The following is a 15,563-nucleotide window of genomic DNA, read 5'->3' as shown; positions in this document are numbered from 1 at the left end:
ATTTAATACTACTTTTATTTTCAAGCGCCTTCACGACAATCTTGAGTTTTTTTTTCGTCCTCATTCTCATTAAGCATCGCTCAACCTATTGTACCTTAGTGACATCAGAATGACAGGCCACATATAGGATCCTCATATTCTCCCCTGCTATGGATTCTTAGACAGTTATTCTTCTTTAATTTGATTTCTAGACTAGACTTGGTTCTTAACTTGATTTAATTCTCATTATAATTCCTTCATATAGCGATTTTAGTGACCTTGCCATAAGTTGTGGCGTGCGGGGGGATAAGAAAGGAGAAAGAAAAAATAAAAAAATTATTTTTTTAAAGATGTAAAGATGAAGAAAACATACACTAATCAAAAGATTACTACGACATTAGAACATATTTTTATAGGCCTTTTTATAGTAGCAGCAACATTAGTCTCTTTGTCTATGTTTGTAAATGCATACTTGGAGCACTATGACGGCGTTTAGTGACCCAATTTGGATCACCACCGTGATCTAAGATAACTGATGATCCAAATTTTGAGGTGATATAAAATCATTATGTTTGATTTGCCATAGTGTAGTAATATAATCTGTAGTGATCATGAATACCTTCTGTACAAAAGATGTTCTATTCAGTACCAGATTTTCAAATCTTATATTTTTCTTCTTTCTCAAATTATCAAACATAGTTGATATATTCCTATCAGTATTTGCTTTTGCTTCAACCTTAGTATCAGCAAGCTATATGCAGTCAAAAATAAAAATTATTTCAAACACCCCCCCTCTATCCTCTCGCGGCTTCATGCCGAACACCCACCCATCCTCTGGCACCATATTTGACCTCTCTTTCCTCCTCCAAACTATCCTCATATGGATGCACCATGGACCCATAGCTCCAGCAAAATGAGGGGCGGCGATATTGTGGGTAGAAAATATTATAAAATATTATTAATAATATTAAAATAATAATAATAAAAGAAGAAAAAAATATTTTATTATTTTAAAAAAATAATAAAATAACATTAATTTTTAAAATAAAATTTTAAATAATAAAAAAATATTAATTTTAAAAATTAAGAAAATAATATTACCTTATTATTAATTACATAATAAAAATAATAATTTATTATTAATCAATTAATAATATTTTATTATTATTCAAAAAATAAAATCTTATTATTCATAAAATAATAATAAAAATAATTTATTAATAAAATAATAATATTTAATTACTAATTATCTAGTCCAATGCAATTTCAAATTATTTTTTTAAAATTAAAATTTTCTTAGTATTTAAAAATTTATATTGAAATTAATATTTTCTTATTATTTTTTATTTTCAAATTATTTTTTTAAAAATAATATTTTATTATTAATCAAAAAATAATAATTAATTATTAATCAAATAAAAATAAAAATATTTTATTCTTTTTTTTCTTTTTCTTTTTCCCCCTTCATTTATTTTTAAGAAAATAATAATATTTTCTTATTATTTAAAAATTTATTTTAAAAATTGATATTATTTTATTATTATTAAAAATATCAAAATTATTTTTTACAATTAAAATTTTCTTAATATTTTAAAATTTTATTTTAAAATTCATATTTTTTATTTTTAAAATTAATAAATTTTTTTTAAAATTTTTCCTTCGTTTCTCTCTTCTCTTCCCCCCTCCCCCCCGGCCCCCTAAGCCGCCCGTGCCGCCCTCGACCATGCAGCCCCACCCCCCGCAACCCCCTCCGCCCTCCCCCAACCATGCACCCCCTGGCCCTCCGACCTCTTGCACCGCCTGTGCCATCCCCAGCCGTGCACCCTCTCAGCCTCCCGCGCCGCCCGATCGTGCACCCCCACCCCCAGCAATCTGCTCCACCCTCTCTCGACCCTTGTACCGCCCGTGCCATTCCTAGCTACGCACCCCACCGCCTCCCCTCTTCTCCGTCGGCTCCCGTGCCACCCCCCTCCCCCAAAGAAAAAAAGAGAGAAGAAATTACCGATTGAGCTTGTGATTTCTGAAATCGTCGATGCAGCCGATGATTTCATCCTGACCACAGCAGCATCGAGGTGGTCGTGAAATCGTCAGTTGAATTGATAATTTTGAAATAGATGATAGTTTTAAAAATAAGTTAGGAAATGAGATAGTTTTGAAAATAAAAAATAAAAAATATTAAAAAAAAAATCCTAGAACCAAAGTCCAGCTATTTACCCACGCTGGAGGGCTTGAGTTTATGATTTATCCACACGAAAAAAAAAAAAAAAAAAACTACACCATTATTGTCTCTGCACACGTCCTCTGTCGATGCCCTTAAGGTATGTACAATATTAATTCTGATCCAGATTTTCAATAGCCAATTCTCAAACCTAACCATGGCCCATAGGTTGTAATGTCTAACTACTCTACCTGGCTGTACAGCACCTGCACAATTCTCATAATTGAGCCTTAGAATTTATTTGAAAAAAAAAAATTTTTTTTTGAAAGACTGATGGCGAAAATTATATATTCTAAAATGACTTATATTTGTATGGGCATCCATCTTTTTAAAAAAGTTATAAAATACATGTTATTCCAAAGGAAATATCTCACTTATTCCATCCAAAAGTTTAAGGATATTTTCGAAAAAAAATAACTCCAACTTTCAACCAGTGAAAATTAGACTTTTTATGTCCCGAATTGATTTTTTTCTATGAAATATAAAAATCTTATTGTCATTAAAAAAACTATATTCCATCTTTCTCATTTAAAAACTCTAATTAAATACGAGTTGTTATTTCTTCATTTTCTATTTCACCATATTTTATCCTTTCTTTTCCTGTGAACCAAACAAGTTCTTAAAGATTAGAGAGGATCATTTCTTAGCAAAGAGTTCTCAAAATAACTCTCAGGCAAACGCTGCTAAAGCAATAACAACTTTTTTTTTTTGGGGGGGGGGGCGCGAGGGGATGGAAGCTAAACCAATAACAAATAAAAAATCTTAAGAGCATCTCCGTAGGATTTAAAGCCAAGACCTCTAACGAGCAGAAAACCATGGCTAAGCCCTGGTCCACCACCTTTCTTTTGGTTTTCGTACACTTTCTTAAGGGAGTAAAATGCAAACAATTGCAAACTTACATAATAGGTAGATGTGATTATTGGGGTCCCTGAAGCATGACCAATTACGTACCCACATTATGCTTCTATCAATGAGTCAGTACTGTACCTTCCCTGTCTTTTCGATTAATCTCACATACCATACAAACCTATCAATTTTAAGATACACAAGGTTGCAAGTGATGCAATGAAGCAAAGAAGGCATCCATCCCATACTGGTCCCATATTTTCTTGGTTCCATCGGCTTGAATCTTTATCTGCAAACAATTTGTGGGGTGGTTTGAGCATTGCAACATCTGTCACAGTTTCTGTGGATCTCGAGCAACGAGAGAGAAGTTGGAAAATTTGATGGGAAAAAGACAGGGTCACTTGGCCATGGCACTTGTTCTTACACTCCATTAAAAGGTGTGGGGCTGTGGAGGGCTAAAGGCTTTTGGCAACCTCAGAAACTGAGTTTGATTTAGTCAGCACGGTAAAAGATCTTTATCAGCTGTCCCGTCATGAGAAGGAGGAAGCATGTGAAACCAGACTTAACTTTGTCAAATACAATGTGTGTTGGAGGTCATAATTTACCATAAAAATAAGCTGACATGCCTCTCAAGGCAAGCAAATGTTTTGATTGTCAGGTCATGCCTGTAATAGCTTATTCTTCTGATGCATAAAAATTTAGACTGCTTCTTTTGTATGCATGTCGAGTTATTGAGCTATTGTGTGTAGCTTCTCTTTGGATACTTCTCTGCCTTCAATGCATCCACCTGTGAGGGTTGTTTTCTTACACCCAATTCCTTTGCATACTTGTTGCACATTCCAATGCTAGTTTGGAATAACATTAACACTAACGTCTATTGTTTATTGAGCATATGTATATTCTTAAGAATTAATATTTCTAGAGAAAGCGACACTTGGATGGACTAATTTTTACCAGCTGTCTTGATTATATATTTCAGTAAAACTCTTATTAGTGGAAAATAGTAGATGTTAAACCAGTATGCTAGACCTTTATACAGAGGCACATCTATATGATTGCCATTTGTTCATAAATACAGTGTAGATTTGCATCTGATTGCTTCTTCGCATCCGTATATTGCTTTAATAAACTGCAATTATTTCAAGAATGTGCACCTTGCAACATGTACCTAGACGACATGTGGTTAGGTAATTTTTGTGTGGCTATAGCATGTGCATTATGTGTATATTTGGCATGTATGGACAGGAGACACACTTCAGACATTGATGGTGTACTGTGAGACATGGTACCTAGGAAGGATATGCCACATCCAATGTCAGGAGCTGGATGCCTTGGAGATATAATTGGAGGTGAGGACAAAGCCATGCATGAGGCATCATGCCAAGGCAACATTGGCTATGAGCACATTTGGCCGAGGATTTAATCTTTACCAAGTGGTCGATGGTTAGGTAGCAAGCTAGCCAATCAAGCAGTCCGTGGAGTTCAGGCTTTGTGGGCTCCTCCCGCATCCGTACAAGCAAATGCCGTCAATGTAAGGAAATATTATGGGCAAATTTCTACCGTCCAACTTGTGTTTCCTAGCCGATGCCTAATTTTATTCTTTGTTTTATTCTCTCTTGGACGGCTTACAAAATTATATAAAACCACACCTACATTTCGAACTCGTTTAATTCGCAGAAAAAAAAAAAAAATCTCAGAAAGTAACTTCTTAAGAAGCTACTTTCTGAAAAATTATTTTTTGATAATAAAATTTTCGCATATTTAGTTGATCATAAAAAAGTAACTTAATATATAGTAACTTATATTTGATTGAACACTCATTTTTTTGAAATTATCTATTATACTCTTGATAGATATAAAGCAATATCTTTTTTTATCCATAAAATTTATATAAATATTAATATTATATTTATATTAATATTAATATTATATTTATATTAATATAAATATAATATTAGACTATAATAATTTATTATGTTAATATAATACTAATATATATTAATATAATATTTATAATTTAATATAATAAATTTATTAATATAGATATAAATATTATATTATATTAATATGAATATTATGTTAATATTAATAAAAATAGTATATTAGTATAAATATTAAAATAATATTAAAATATAATTAAATATTATAATATTAATATTATATTCATATAAATATTAAGATAATATTAATATAATATTATATCACTATTTAGTATTTTATTCTAACAATCCATTGATATTTTGTAAAATTTTAGCGTAAATCTAAAGGGATATTTTGAAAAAGAAAAACATAGCACCATTTTCCATCCCATGAAAAGTGCCAAAATCTACCTCCTCTATAGATTTTCACTTTTCATGAAATATAAAAAGTAATTTCTTATGAAAAATTTTTTTCACTCTCTTTTCTCTTAAAATTTCAATCAAACAAGAGACTCCCTCTTCATTTTTCAAAAAGTACCTCTTCCTCCCTCCATTTTTCGTCAACCAAACGAATCTTTCCTTTTTTTTTTGGGAAAACCTACACACCCCCTCCCCTATTAGGAGTGTGCATGGTTCACATTGAATTGATTTGGGATCAATTTTCCATCTGAATCGATTTAGATTAATTTTTTAAAATCGAAATTGAAATCGAACTAACTACATAAAAAAATCAGTTCAAACATAATTGAAAAAATTGATTTGATGTGGTTTAGTTTATCATATTATGGGCTATCAGGCTTATATCAAATAGCAGCTTATGGGATGTGTTAAATAGACAATATATGGGATGGACTAAATGGGTAATTTATGAGATTGGCTAAAGGGGCTAACTACAAGAGTAATAAACTAATAGAGCTAAGATCAAAATATAAATGAATCGATGATAGTTTATATATATATATATATATATATATATATATATATATATATATATATATATATATAGTGACAGATTTGAATAAGATTGATCGGATTTGAGTTCAAATTCAATCAGATCAAAATTAGACAGTGGGAGACTTACATCGATAATTCAAACCATTGAATATGATCTATTATTTGAAAACTATATATATACTAAAAATCATATGATTTAAATATCCGTGATCTATGTATCAAGTAATCAAAAAAATATATCTCGTTTAATTTTACTTAGATTATCCAATTTTTGACTACATGATGTATAGACTACAAGTCTCCAAATCATATCATTTTTTGTGTAAATAGTTTTAAGATAGTAGATCATATTCGATGGCATTGATCATTGATACAAGACCCCATTATATTCACAAGTCCATCGAGTTTGAATTGATTTTTTCAAATCCAAATTAAAACCAAACCGATTTTTTTAATTTCTAAAATTTCTAAATTGAAATCGAACTAAGTTTGAGAATCGATTTTCTTTTTTAAATCGAAATCGAAATCAAATCGATTTTTTTGATTTTTTAAATTTTTAAATCAAAATCGAATCAAGTTTGAAAAAAAAAATCATTTCATTTCGAATCAAAATTAATGATTAGAATCGATTTTATAATTTGATCGCTTTTCTTACGCACATACCTGAATTCTATATTACTGTAGGAAATAGTGAACATAAACCAAGTCGGCAATTTTTGTGCCGACATTATTTCATTTACCGCAACCTGCCGTTGATCTTGATTTTTCCGCTGCGCTCTCGAAGGTGAGGTCTCTCCTTTCTCCATGATCCATTCGTGCGTCTTTATAGCGGGGATGTTGGGATTTTTGGATGCCAGTTCGACTTTCTCTCTTTCTTCGGATCTAGTTTCCCTTTCTGAGTCCATAATAACGTGGGTTTTTCCAAGTTTCTGTAACTTTCTCCCGAAATCTTTTCAAGGTTTCTTCCAAGATTTCTCTATGATTTTTTTTTTTTTGATGATTTCGTGTTCGATGAAGAATTTGGTTTGATTTGGGCATGTAATGCCTAATGCCTGAAGAAATTAGATATATAAACAACAATTTTATGAACTTTGATGGATGAGATATAGCGAGACCAAGGATAAAAGAATTGGAAAAGAAGGCTTAACGCTCAAAAGAAAAATGCAGGGTTAGGGTTTAGGTCCATGTTTCTTATGGGAACGAATGGAGGAAGGTTGTAGTTTTTATGTAATGATACCAGAAATTTAATTCATCGGAAAAGATTTATGGAAATCCGGTGGTTATTTATTGTTTTCCTAATTTTTGAACAGCAGGCGACCCCATTTCTATGTTCTTTTCGGGTTTTAGGGGTTCTAAGAGTAGCAAGAACCCTAAATTCTACGTCAGGCCATGTTAAATAATGTTTGATATTAGTTTTCTTTGTATTTTATGACAATTGTAAAGGTTCGAAGCCATAGGCATCCCAACTCCCCTTTCTGATGATCGGGGCTTTTCTGATGTATTTTATTGGGCATCTTGACTTGCCTGTTTCATGAATAATGAGGACTGTTTGGCATGCAGGAGAGGAAGGGGGTAAGGAGGAGGAAAGAAATAGGACGGCATTAAGTGGCAGCATCAAAGGTTCAAGCTTTATGGAACCACCCTGCTGGCCCTAAATCAATTCTGTCCCCTCTCTCTCTCTCTCTCTCTCTCTCTCTCTCGTACACACACAAACTCCGAAATCCCAAAAATTTCATTACTCACATACTTCCCTTTCGCTCGGTATATGTCACTCCCAAGAATATCATTACTTAAACATGCACTGTGCCTACAATATAGCGTGACATACATTGCACACGCATGCAACGCGTGCATGCATATCTGCGCATGTTACCGTAAAAACATATATGAGAAATTAATGGTTGTAATTTTGAAGATGTTAAAGTAATTGTATAAACATTATTTTTTAAATAGTTTTTGAATGAATTTTAAATAGTTTTTAAACGAAAGTGCAGAACTTCTAGTGTAGCATGGGAGTTGGTTGAAACTTGAAACTATTTGCAAATTCTTCAAACCCAAAATTTTAAAATTTGAGTCAATTAGTGATTGTGTTTATGCTAATCCTGAACAAGAAAGTGATAAGTATATGATTGTGGTTTATATGCACTTTTATGTGGTTTTGGATTTTTGGAAATACAAGCAATGAGAGCCAATAGTACAACTCTGAATATATGGAAGTGATGTATCCAATGTTTATGGTTATCTTTTGTTAACAACCATAAGCATCAAGACTTACCATAACTATGTGGAAGCAGCTTTCTAAATCCTTCTTCTCCAACCATTACCATTGGGGGCTATCTTAATTGTTATTGTAAGGCTTTTTTACATTATTTCTGTACTTGTTTTTCCATATTTCATTAGGTCCTTCCATCCTCTTTAATCATTTTACAAAGTGGGGTTCTTCTCCACATATCTTTGTTTAGATCCCCATACAATTTCAAATAATGCCATGTTATTTCATCCCCCATTCTTGCAACTTCTAAACCTCCTCTGATGCATCCATTCCTCTGCACGTGCTTCCTAGCTTTACCACACATTCAGCTCAGTAGTTTTGCTTAATTTATCCTTTTCTCCCTCAACTTTAATCCTTTCTTTGTTGCCATCCTTTTATGCGATGGCCCTACCATCTGGCATCTGCACTTCTTAATAAGCTTCTCCCATTTGTCTTGACAGTTAAGGGTCCTAACGAACAATATAGCAAAGAGTATGCATGAAGTCATCATCACAACAATCTATTTCATTGGACTATTAGAAATCTTGAATGAGAATTAGAAAGGTTTGTCCAAGCATGCTAGAAGGGTGTATTTTGATAGAGTTTGAGGAACAATATCTTCTTCCTTTGGCTTGTCATTTTCTGTAATCTAATTTTGCCATCTCATCTGACTTGTCCTGTTGTATAGTTTTTTTTTTTTTTTTGGTGAATATGGTTGATAAGGTTTAACTTATTCTCTTATGAAGTTTTCACATTAGTTGTGTGCAAAATGGTTTATGTCACCAAGATTTCAAACTCGCAATCACTGAAGGTATGGCGTCATGGATACCCACTTACTAGATTTACTAAGAAGGCCAATGAAGGTGATACCTGCCATGAAGCTATTATGTTTTAGTCATAGCTGCAATCTCTGCTCTACAATCTACAGCGGCACATTATTTTTGTATCTTCTCTTATTGTTAATGGAAATTGGTTTGATATGTAATAGAATATCTTTAGCAACAATGTGAAGAAACTTTCTTGAGCTTGTGTTAGCATTTCAGTTCATTTCAAATATGTGCTCGGCAATGCTCGCACACGTGTGCATATGTATACATGCATGCTTTCAGTATGCCTATGTGCATATGCACATCCTTGTGTGTCATTAGCTCCTGCAATTCTTTTTGGTAATTGTAATTTAGAAATGGTGTTTTCGCTAATGGTAGATGCAAATTGTGGTTTGTGATTTCTTTCTTCAACTTGTTCTTATATGAATTTGAAAAAATAGATAGAGTTTAATTAAGTGTGATACATTTGTCAAGTAATTTTATCTTCCAAATATGCACCTTTGTGGCAAAATAATTCAAAACTCTTCTCCCATGGTATTTGAAGGTAATTTCTTGGTTAAAACTTAAAAAATAGTACAAAAGCTTTTTGTTCTGATTGTGCAAACCTGAGTTATTTCAAATAATGTTATATATCACTTCTTTATGAAGTTGTGAGGGTGACTAAAAGAGGACTTGCTAAGTAAATATTGTTGAAAAATCAGTAGGAATAATCATAAGCAAATTCTCATTTTCTTTTTTCAATTTGATGTAGAGATATGCAACTTACAGGTTGATAGTCCTGTTATTTCTTGATTCTTATCTGCAAAAGTAACATGCATATATTTGCAGTTCATTTCTGAGCCCCAACTTTCAAATGGGATATCATCATTGCAAAATATTGCTGACTTCTCCACGCAACCTGAAAAGATATCCTATCCTCAGCTAGTTAGTATGTGGTGTTTGAAGATTAAATTTACCATATGTTTGTTCTCTGCATTTACATAATTGAAAGAAGTCCTGCTTTTCTAATTTAGCATTCCCCTAAACATGTTTTGAGGTAGTATCTTCATATTCTTTGCAGCTGTTACCTGCACTGGAGTTATCTGGTCTGTGATTACATCAGTAAGTATTTGTATCTCTGATATTCCTGAGTATAATTCTAACTTTTGTGGTATGCCTCTCATGTCTTGCAACGGACTGTGCATAAAAGGAAACTAACTGAAGTTGTATTCATCTGGATTGATTTATCCTTTGCTTGGAGAGTCATGTTTCAAGTGTTTCTGATTCTTGCCATCTTTTTTTCTTTCCTGTGTTAGAGGCTTTGCTAATTGGAGTCTTAAAAATAATGTTCAATGACTTCAATCTTAAATGAGCTATAGTACTGACAGCATATCCGTCCAGTTTTTCCCTAAATAATTACCAATCTTAAATGAGCTATAATACTCTCAGCATATGCATCCAGTTTTTCCACTGCCATCTTCAATTCCATGGTATTGCATCATTTCTTTTCTACCTCCCATTCTTTGTGAAAGCAGTACATAAAAACTAATTCTAGGGTTCCTGTTTCCTGGCTTTGTTCAATTACTCAAACCTTGTTTTCTGCTGCTATAATGTTCAAACTAGGAACTTATCTTACTATTTATTTGAAAATATTCTAGTTGAAATGAACCTAAACATTTTGTGATGAAAGATGAATATACTAGACCTGCTGTCCTTATTATAATCATGTTTAGATATGTACTCTATTTCAGAACTATCAGGAACTGATTTTGTTATGAATGTATGTGTATTCCTTGTAAGATCTTTGCAAAAGCTATCTTGTGTCGTTGCCACTCTTCATGACCCATGTTTATATCGTAAGGTAAAGTGTTTTGTCATATCATGACAAACTGCTGTATGGTTGCTTAATGCATCATGCTCAGTTGTTGCTTGTATTTGTTTATTTTATTGAGTTTTGCACATACAGTTACTAGCCAGGTTTCCTATAATAAAAAAGGACTCCCATTTAACTTAGTGTGCCTACCTTCTGTTCTATTGCTTCCATGTGCCTGCAGCTTTGAATTTTCACGAGTATCTGAAGCATTATTCATGATCAACAGGTATCTGAAGTTTTATCATGGATATGATGTTCTTGGTTATAGTCAAACAGTCTTGTGTGGTTAAAGTGCTCCTAATCCTCCAATCAGGACTGAATAGTGAGGACTATTTTTCCAACTTATCTTAACCACCTAAGAGTGAAAACAAAGAAGCAGTGACTTGCACCATACAGACACACACAATGAAAATCTCACAAGGGGCACTGGTAAGGAAGGGTAATGACCTATCTATTTGGTTGCATAGAATGAAAAAATTCCATTTTATGCAAGCTATTGACACCAGTTTGCAGTAAATTTTGTGAGATCCTATCATTGGGTTGGAAGAGTTCTGTCTCCTTGGAGATAACCAAAAAACTTTGTTTGATTAGATCGTCTATATGTTTTAAGGCAAAGCACTATAGTAAACTATAACATGTGCTTTACCCAAAAAAACTGAAACAGGAGTAATTACACTTTTTCACTCCGAACTATTTTGTCAAAGTTACTTTTCCTATTGGTGACTTTATCTGCTATTTGAAAACAAACAGAATATTGCAACTTATTACCAATGTAGATTCAATTATGGCAGCCTTTGCTGTATAACTTGCTGCTTAACCTATTCTACTGGTCCATGTTTGTGGGGTTGCTGAAGAATGAAATCTTTAGAGCATAAATCAATGGCTGGCACCGACATTTATCACGTTGCTCGCAAAATATGGTATGATAAATCTTGATTCAGATAAGTTTGTATTTGTCTATGCTACCAGCATTTTTGAGGATGATAACAGATTGATGTTCTGAGAGACTGATATCCAATGCCAAGCCATATGACTTACCATCTGACAAAGTGTGTAAGTGTTAGCTCTGAGTAATGATTTGGTTGCATGATACTGCATTTATTTTTTGGCAAGGATGCATCTCACCCTTTTCATTGGTTGCACTTTTTTGATTGAGCTTAACTGCAATTCAGAGACCTGTCTGCCAACTGGCCATCTAGGCTTTTATGGCAAGTCCCTCTTTTATCTAAATTTACTTTGGCCTAGAATTCAGAACTGGTTTTAGAGGCTTGACATCGGGCTGACTATTATAAAATCTGCTGAGTCCTTCCATGGGGCCTCCTCAGCATACACATGCTCTATGGCTGTGACTCCATATTTGAAAGGAAAAGGCTTGGATAATGATGTCAGGTAATGATATGGATGCAACAATTTTACAAGTTGCTTGGCTTCTTTATTTTGCTGCCCTGTGGAATTATAGTATCTCATTAACCCAGAATATTTCTAATTTCCTATGGAGTATCTGAATGACATAGCCAACAAATTGCATACAGTAAAGTCCTAAGTGATAGCTGCATATTTATGTCTATCATTCTGTTGTATCACAGCCTATTAGCAATGTTGCGACTTACCCGGAATTTCTGTGCACTACCTGTGCAACTTGGACTGGTTAGATCAAGTTAAGAGCTAGCCTTAAGCCAGCCCAACGAACAAGATAACCCCAGCTAGCTCAGCCCATCCTGTTTGACAAATCCAACCATTCAAAACCAAATCTAACCCTATACTTGAAGCTCCAATCCAAAACATCCAAAGTCAGTTTGGGCCAGGCTGCCTAAGCCTTCAAGTTGAAACCAGTCCATTAGGAAACCTGGTGGACATTCTTGAACGAAAGCCTGATGGCCCTGATCCAGTTCTGGCATATACTGCCCAATTTATTGCATCCAGTTCATTGGTTCTCTTTGTTTGAGTTTGGACTCATAATTTACGACGTAGTCTTAGTCAATTGGACTTGCTTAGATCAGAATGAGAGAGAATCAATTTATTAATACAACCTAGTGTCAGAATGTATTTTGACTTATGGAAATTTTGTCATTTACATGGTCTGCATTGATTGAGGCTATGAGGTAAATAATACAGAAGCATTTTGTGGAAGGAGCGAAAGAGGGATAGACTTGTGTTTAAGAGGAAGGGACATGTTTAAGACTTGCTCAGTAAACCTGATATACAGAATCCCTACTTCACTCATCTTTTCATATTATATTTAACTGTACTATCGAACAGGTTTGGTTCTAGCATTTGCAGGTCATTTATGATTTAATAAATTAGGTAATTGTGGACTAAATTTGATCCAAAGCTCCCACCGCTCGTTCTCCTCCTTGTTTTATTGCATCATCTTTCTTTTTCCTTTAAAATCTTTTCTTCTTCTATATAATTTCACATCAAGATATATGTAATGGCATCGAAGTCAAATTTCTTAAGCATGTTTTCAACAGATCATTTATATATTCTATATCGTTCTAGTATATTGTTCAGGCTCTTGTTATTAAATGCCTTACTGTTATCAAAACCTATTCCCTTGTTCCCTTCCTCTTCATTCTCTTCTTTCTTTCCGCTTTTTTTTCCTAGTTTTCATTACAATTTTTTTATACTGAATCTATTTTCTGCCAAGCCTGACTTAATTTTCAGCCACAGAAAGTTATCCTATTTATCCATTTCTACTATAAAATCATATTCAACATTGTTATCCTCTTTATCTTGAAAGTGGTTTTAACAATATTCAATCTTATCTTCTTCCTTTTGGTCTCTGTTTCCGAGTGATCAATTGCTAGTCAAAATTAGATGGGTTATGGTTTGCCTGCTTATGGTTATTAATCAAGATTGGTTATCTGCTGATATGGTTGGCCCCATGGCTGCTAAAGTACACATTGTTAAGTGTGCAACCCTAACGTTAGAATTTAAGCAGACTCGGCATGTGCATCGCACATGAGAAGAAGCATGGTGTGGTTTCAATCTGATTCAAGATTGATAAATAAACTTTCACTTTTTATCTGGTGCATGTCTCTACCTTCTCTTTTTAAAGAGAGGGGGAGCTGCACCGAGATGGACACATTTTGCTGAAGTGCTCTCAGGTGTCCCAGAGCAGCTAGGGGCCAGTTTGCTTTGTGATAGAGATTATGCATTTCAAGTGACTTGTTCATCACTTCAGTCTTAACAAACTATAGTTTTACAGTCAACCTGTTTCTCTGACTTCTTGATGTTTGTCGCTGTTCATTGGTTGAAATGGGCAAGCATTTCTAGAAGGCATTCCTTTACTTTGGCCTCTTTATTGTTGACATTGGTGCTTTGTGTTTGATTTAATGTTACTTTTCCAGGCAAGATTTCTTTTCCGTGGTACAAGATGTTCCTGTGGAAGGGTAATAAGCAAAATATTTCCACACTTTCCAGCAGTCAATGTTTCTATGTTTCAACTGATTTGACTGTTATCGAAAAGGGAGTATACTATTGTGGAGTCATCTGCTGCTTGTCCGTTTAGGTTATTCTGATATTTGCAGTGAAGTTTGTATATGCCCTAAAATCGGTCAATAATCTGTACCTAGAAATTTCTGGAGGGCAATCACGTTTCCTGTTCTTGTTTGGGTGATTGTATGGAAGCTTGATGTGAAATGGTGTATGATATGGAATGGTGGCATCCTTGAATGAATCCTGGAATATTCACGTTTTGTTCCATCTTAAGACGGAGGGAATTAGTTCTATCTATCAGCTACTGTTATGGCACTAACACTGTAGTGATGCCTGCCCAAAAGTTTGTAATAGTAGTGCTAATATCATCCACTTTTGCTGTAAGTAAGCTTCCTCTTTCAATTCTGATACGTAGCAGATAAATTTTGTTCAATCAGGCTGAGTCAATGTGGGTGCTGATATGATGGAGAAGCAAGATTCTACCAGTCCAACTCTCTATATATCAGCTGCCATTATGGCACGAACACTGAAGTGACTCCTGCGCCAAAGTCTGAAATAGTGCAGCTAATATCATCCATTTTTGTTGTCAATAAGCTTCCTCTTTCACTCCTGATGCATGGCGGAGAATTTTTTTTTTTTTCCAATCAGGCTGAGTCAGTGTTTCTGCGGATATGGTGGAGAATTAAGAGCCTATCCTGAACCTGGTGGCTATCTTCCTTGGAAAATCCTGTATTTTTTTTTTTTTTTTGGTTTCTAAGATGAAACTCTCTCTGTTCTCTGTCTTCAAAGGCAAAAAAAAAAGGTTTTTCTGTAAGAATTAAAGTTACCAGAGTGGCGTGTTTGCAAATGGCCATGCAATGGCAACCGCTGGTATGTTAATTTTAGTCAACCTAGACTTTACAGCTGGCTTTCATTTTCTATTTTGGTGAAGGTCTTAATGTCAGATAATGCTAAATGGACTTAAAGTCACATTGGCTCCAGGATGGGATTGCATTGGCATTGCACTCCCTCTATAAAATGGGGATTTTTTCCCTTGGCCAGGACAGCGAGTGATGCGACATTTAAAGACCAGTACGCATGCTTCATTTTTGTTTAGCAAAGAAGAAACAAAAGGGCCAGGGTCCAATAGCTAGGGTACTCCGACTTCAGTGTCCCCTGAACTCTTCTTAAGGGGGTCACAACACTGTGAGACTATCACCAACCAATCAGGAGTAGGTCTTGATGAAGTATATGATTGTATTTAGGATGGTATATCTCCATGCTTGAAGTTAACTATTGC

General features: G+C 34.1%; 1 long non-coding RNA gene across 4 annotated transcripts; it reads left to right on the top strand.

The window, feature by feature from the left end:
* The first annotated feature begins 6,623 nt into the window (after positions 1-6,623).
* Positions 6,624-15,064, top strand: LOC105049842 (uncharacterized). Of its 4 annotated transcripts, XR_003801860.2 has the most exons (5): positions 6,630-6,700; positions 7,477-7,536; positions 9,823-9,922; positions 10,055-10,095; positions 14,197-15,062. It is a non-coding gene; the product is annotated as an uncharacterized lncRNA (long non-coding RNA). The 4 variants fall into 4 exon arrangements; XR_002165585.3 differs by lacking the exon at positions 7,477-7,536 and having other exon boundaries at positions 6,624-6,700; positions 14,197-15,061; XR_012138876.1 differs by having other exon boundaries at positions 6,627-6,700; positions 7,477-9,922; positions 14,197-15,064.
* The last annotated feature ends 499 nt before the right edge of the window (positions 15,065-15,563 follow it).

This window comes from Elaeis guineensis, chromosome 2 (genome assembly GCF_000442705.2).
Source record: "Elaeis guineensis isolate ETL-2024a chromosome 2, EG11, whole genome shotgun sequence".
In the NCBI taxonomy this organism is placed as follows: Eukaryota; Viridiplantae; Streptophyta; class Magnoliopsida; order Arecales; family Arecaceae; genus Elaeis; species Elaeis guineensis.
This window is presented reverse-complemented; position numbering and strand designations above follow the sequence as displayed.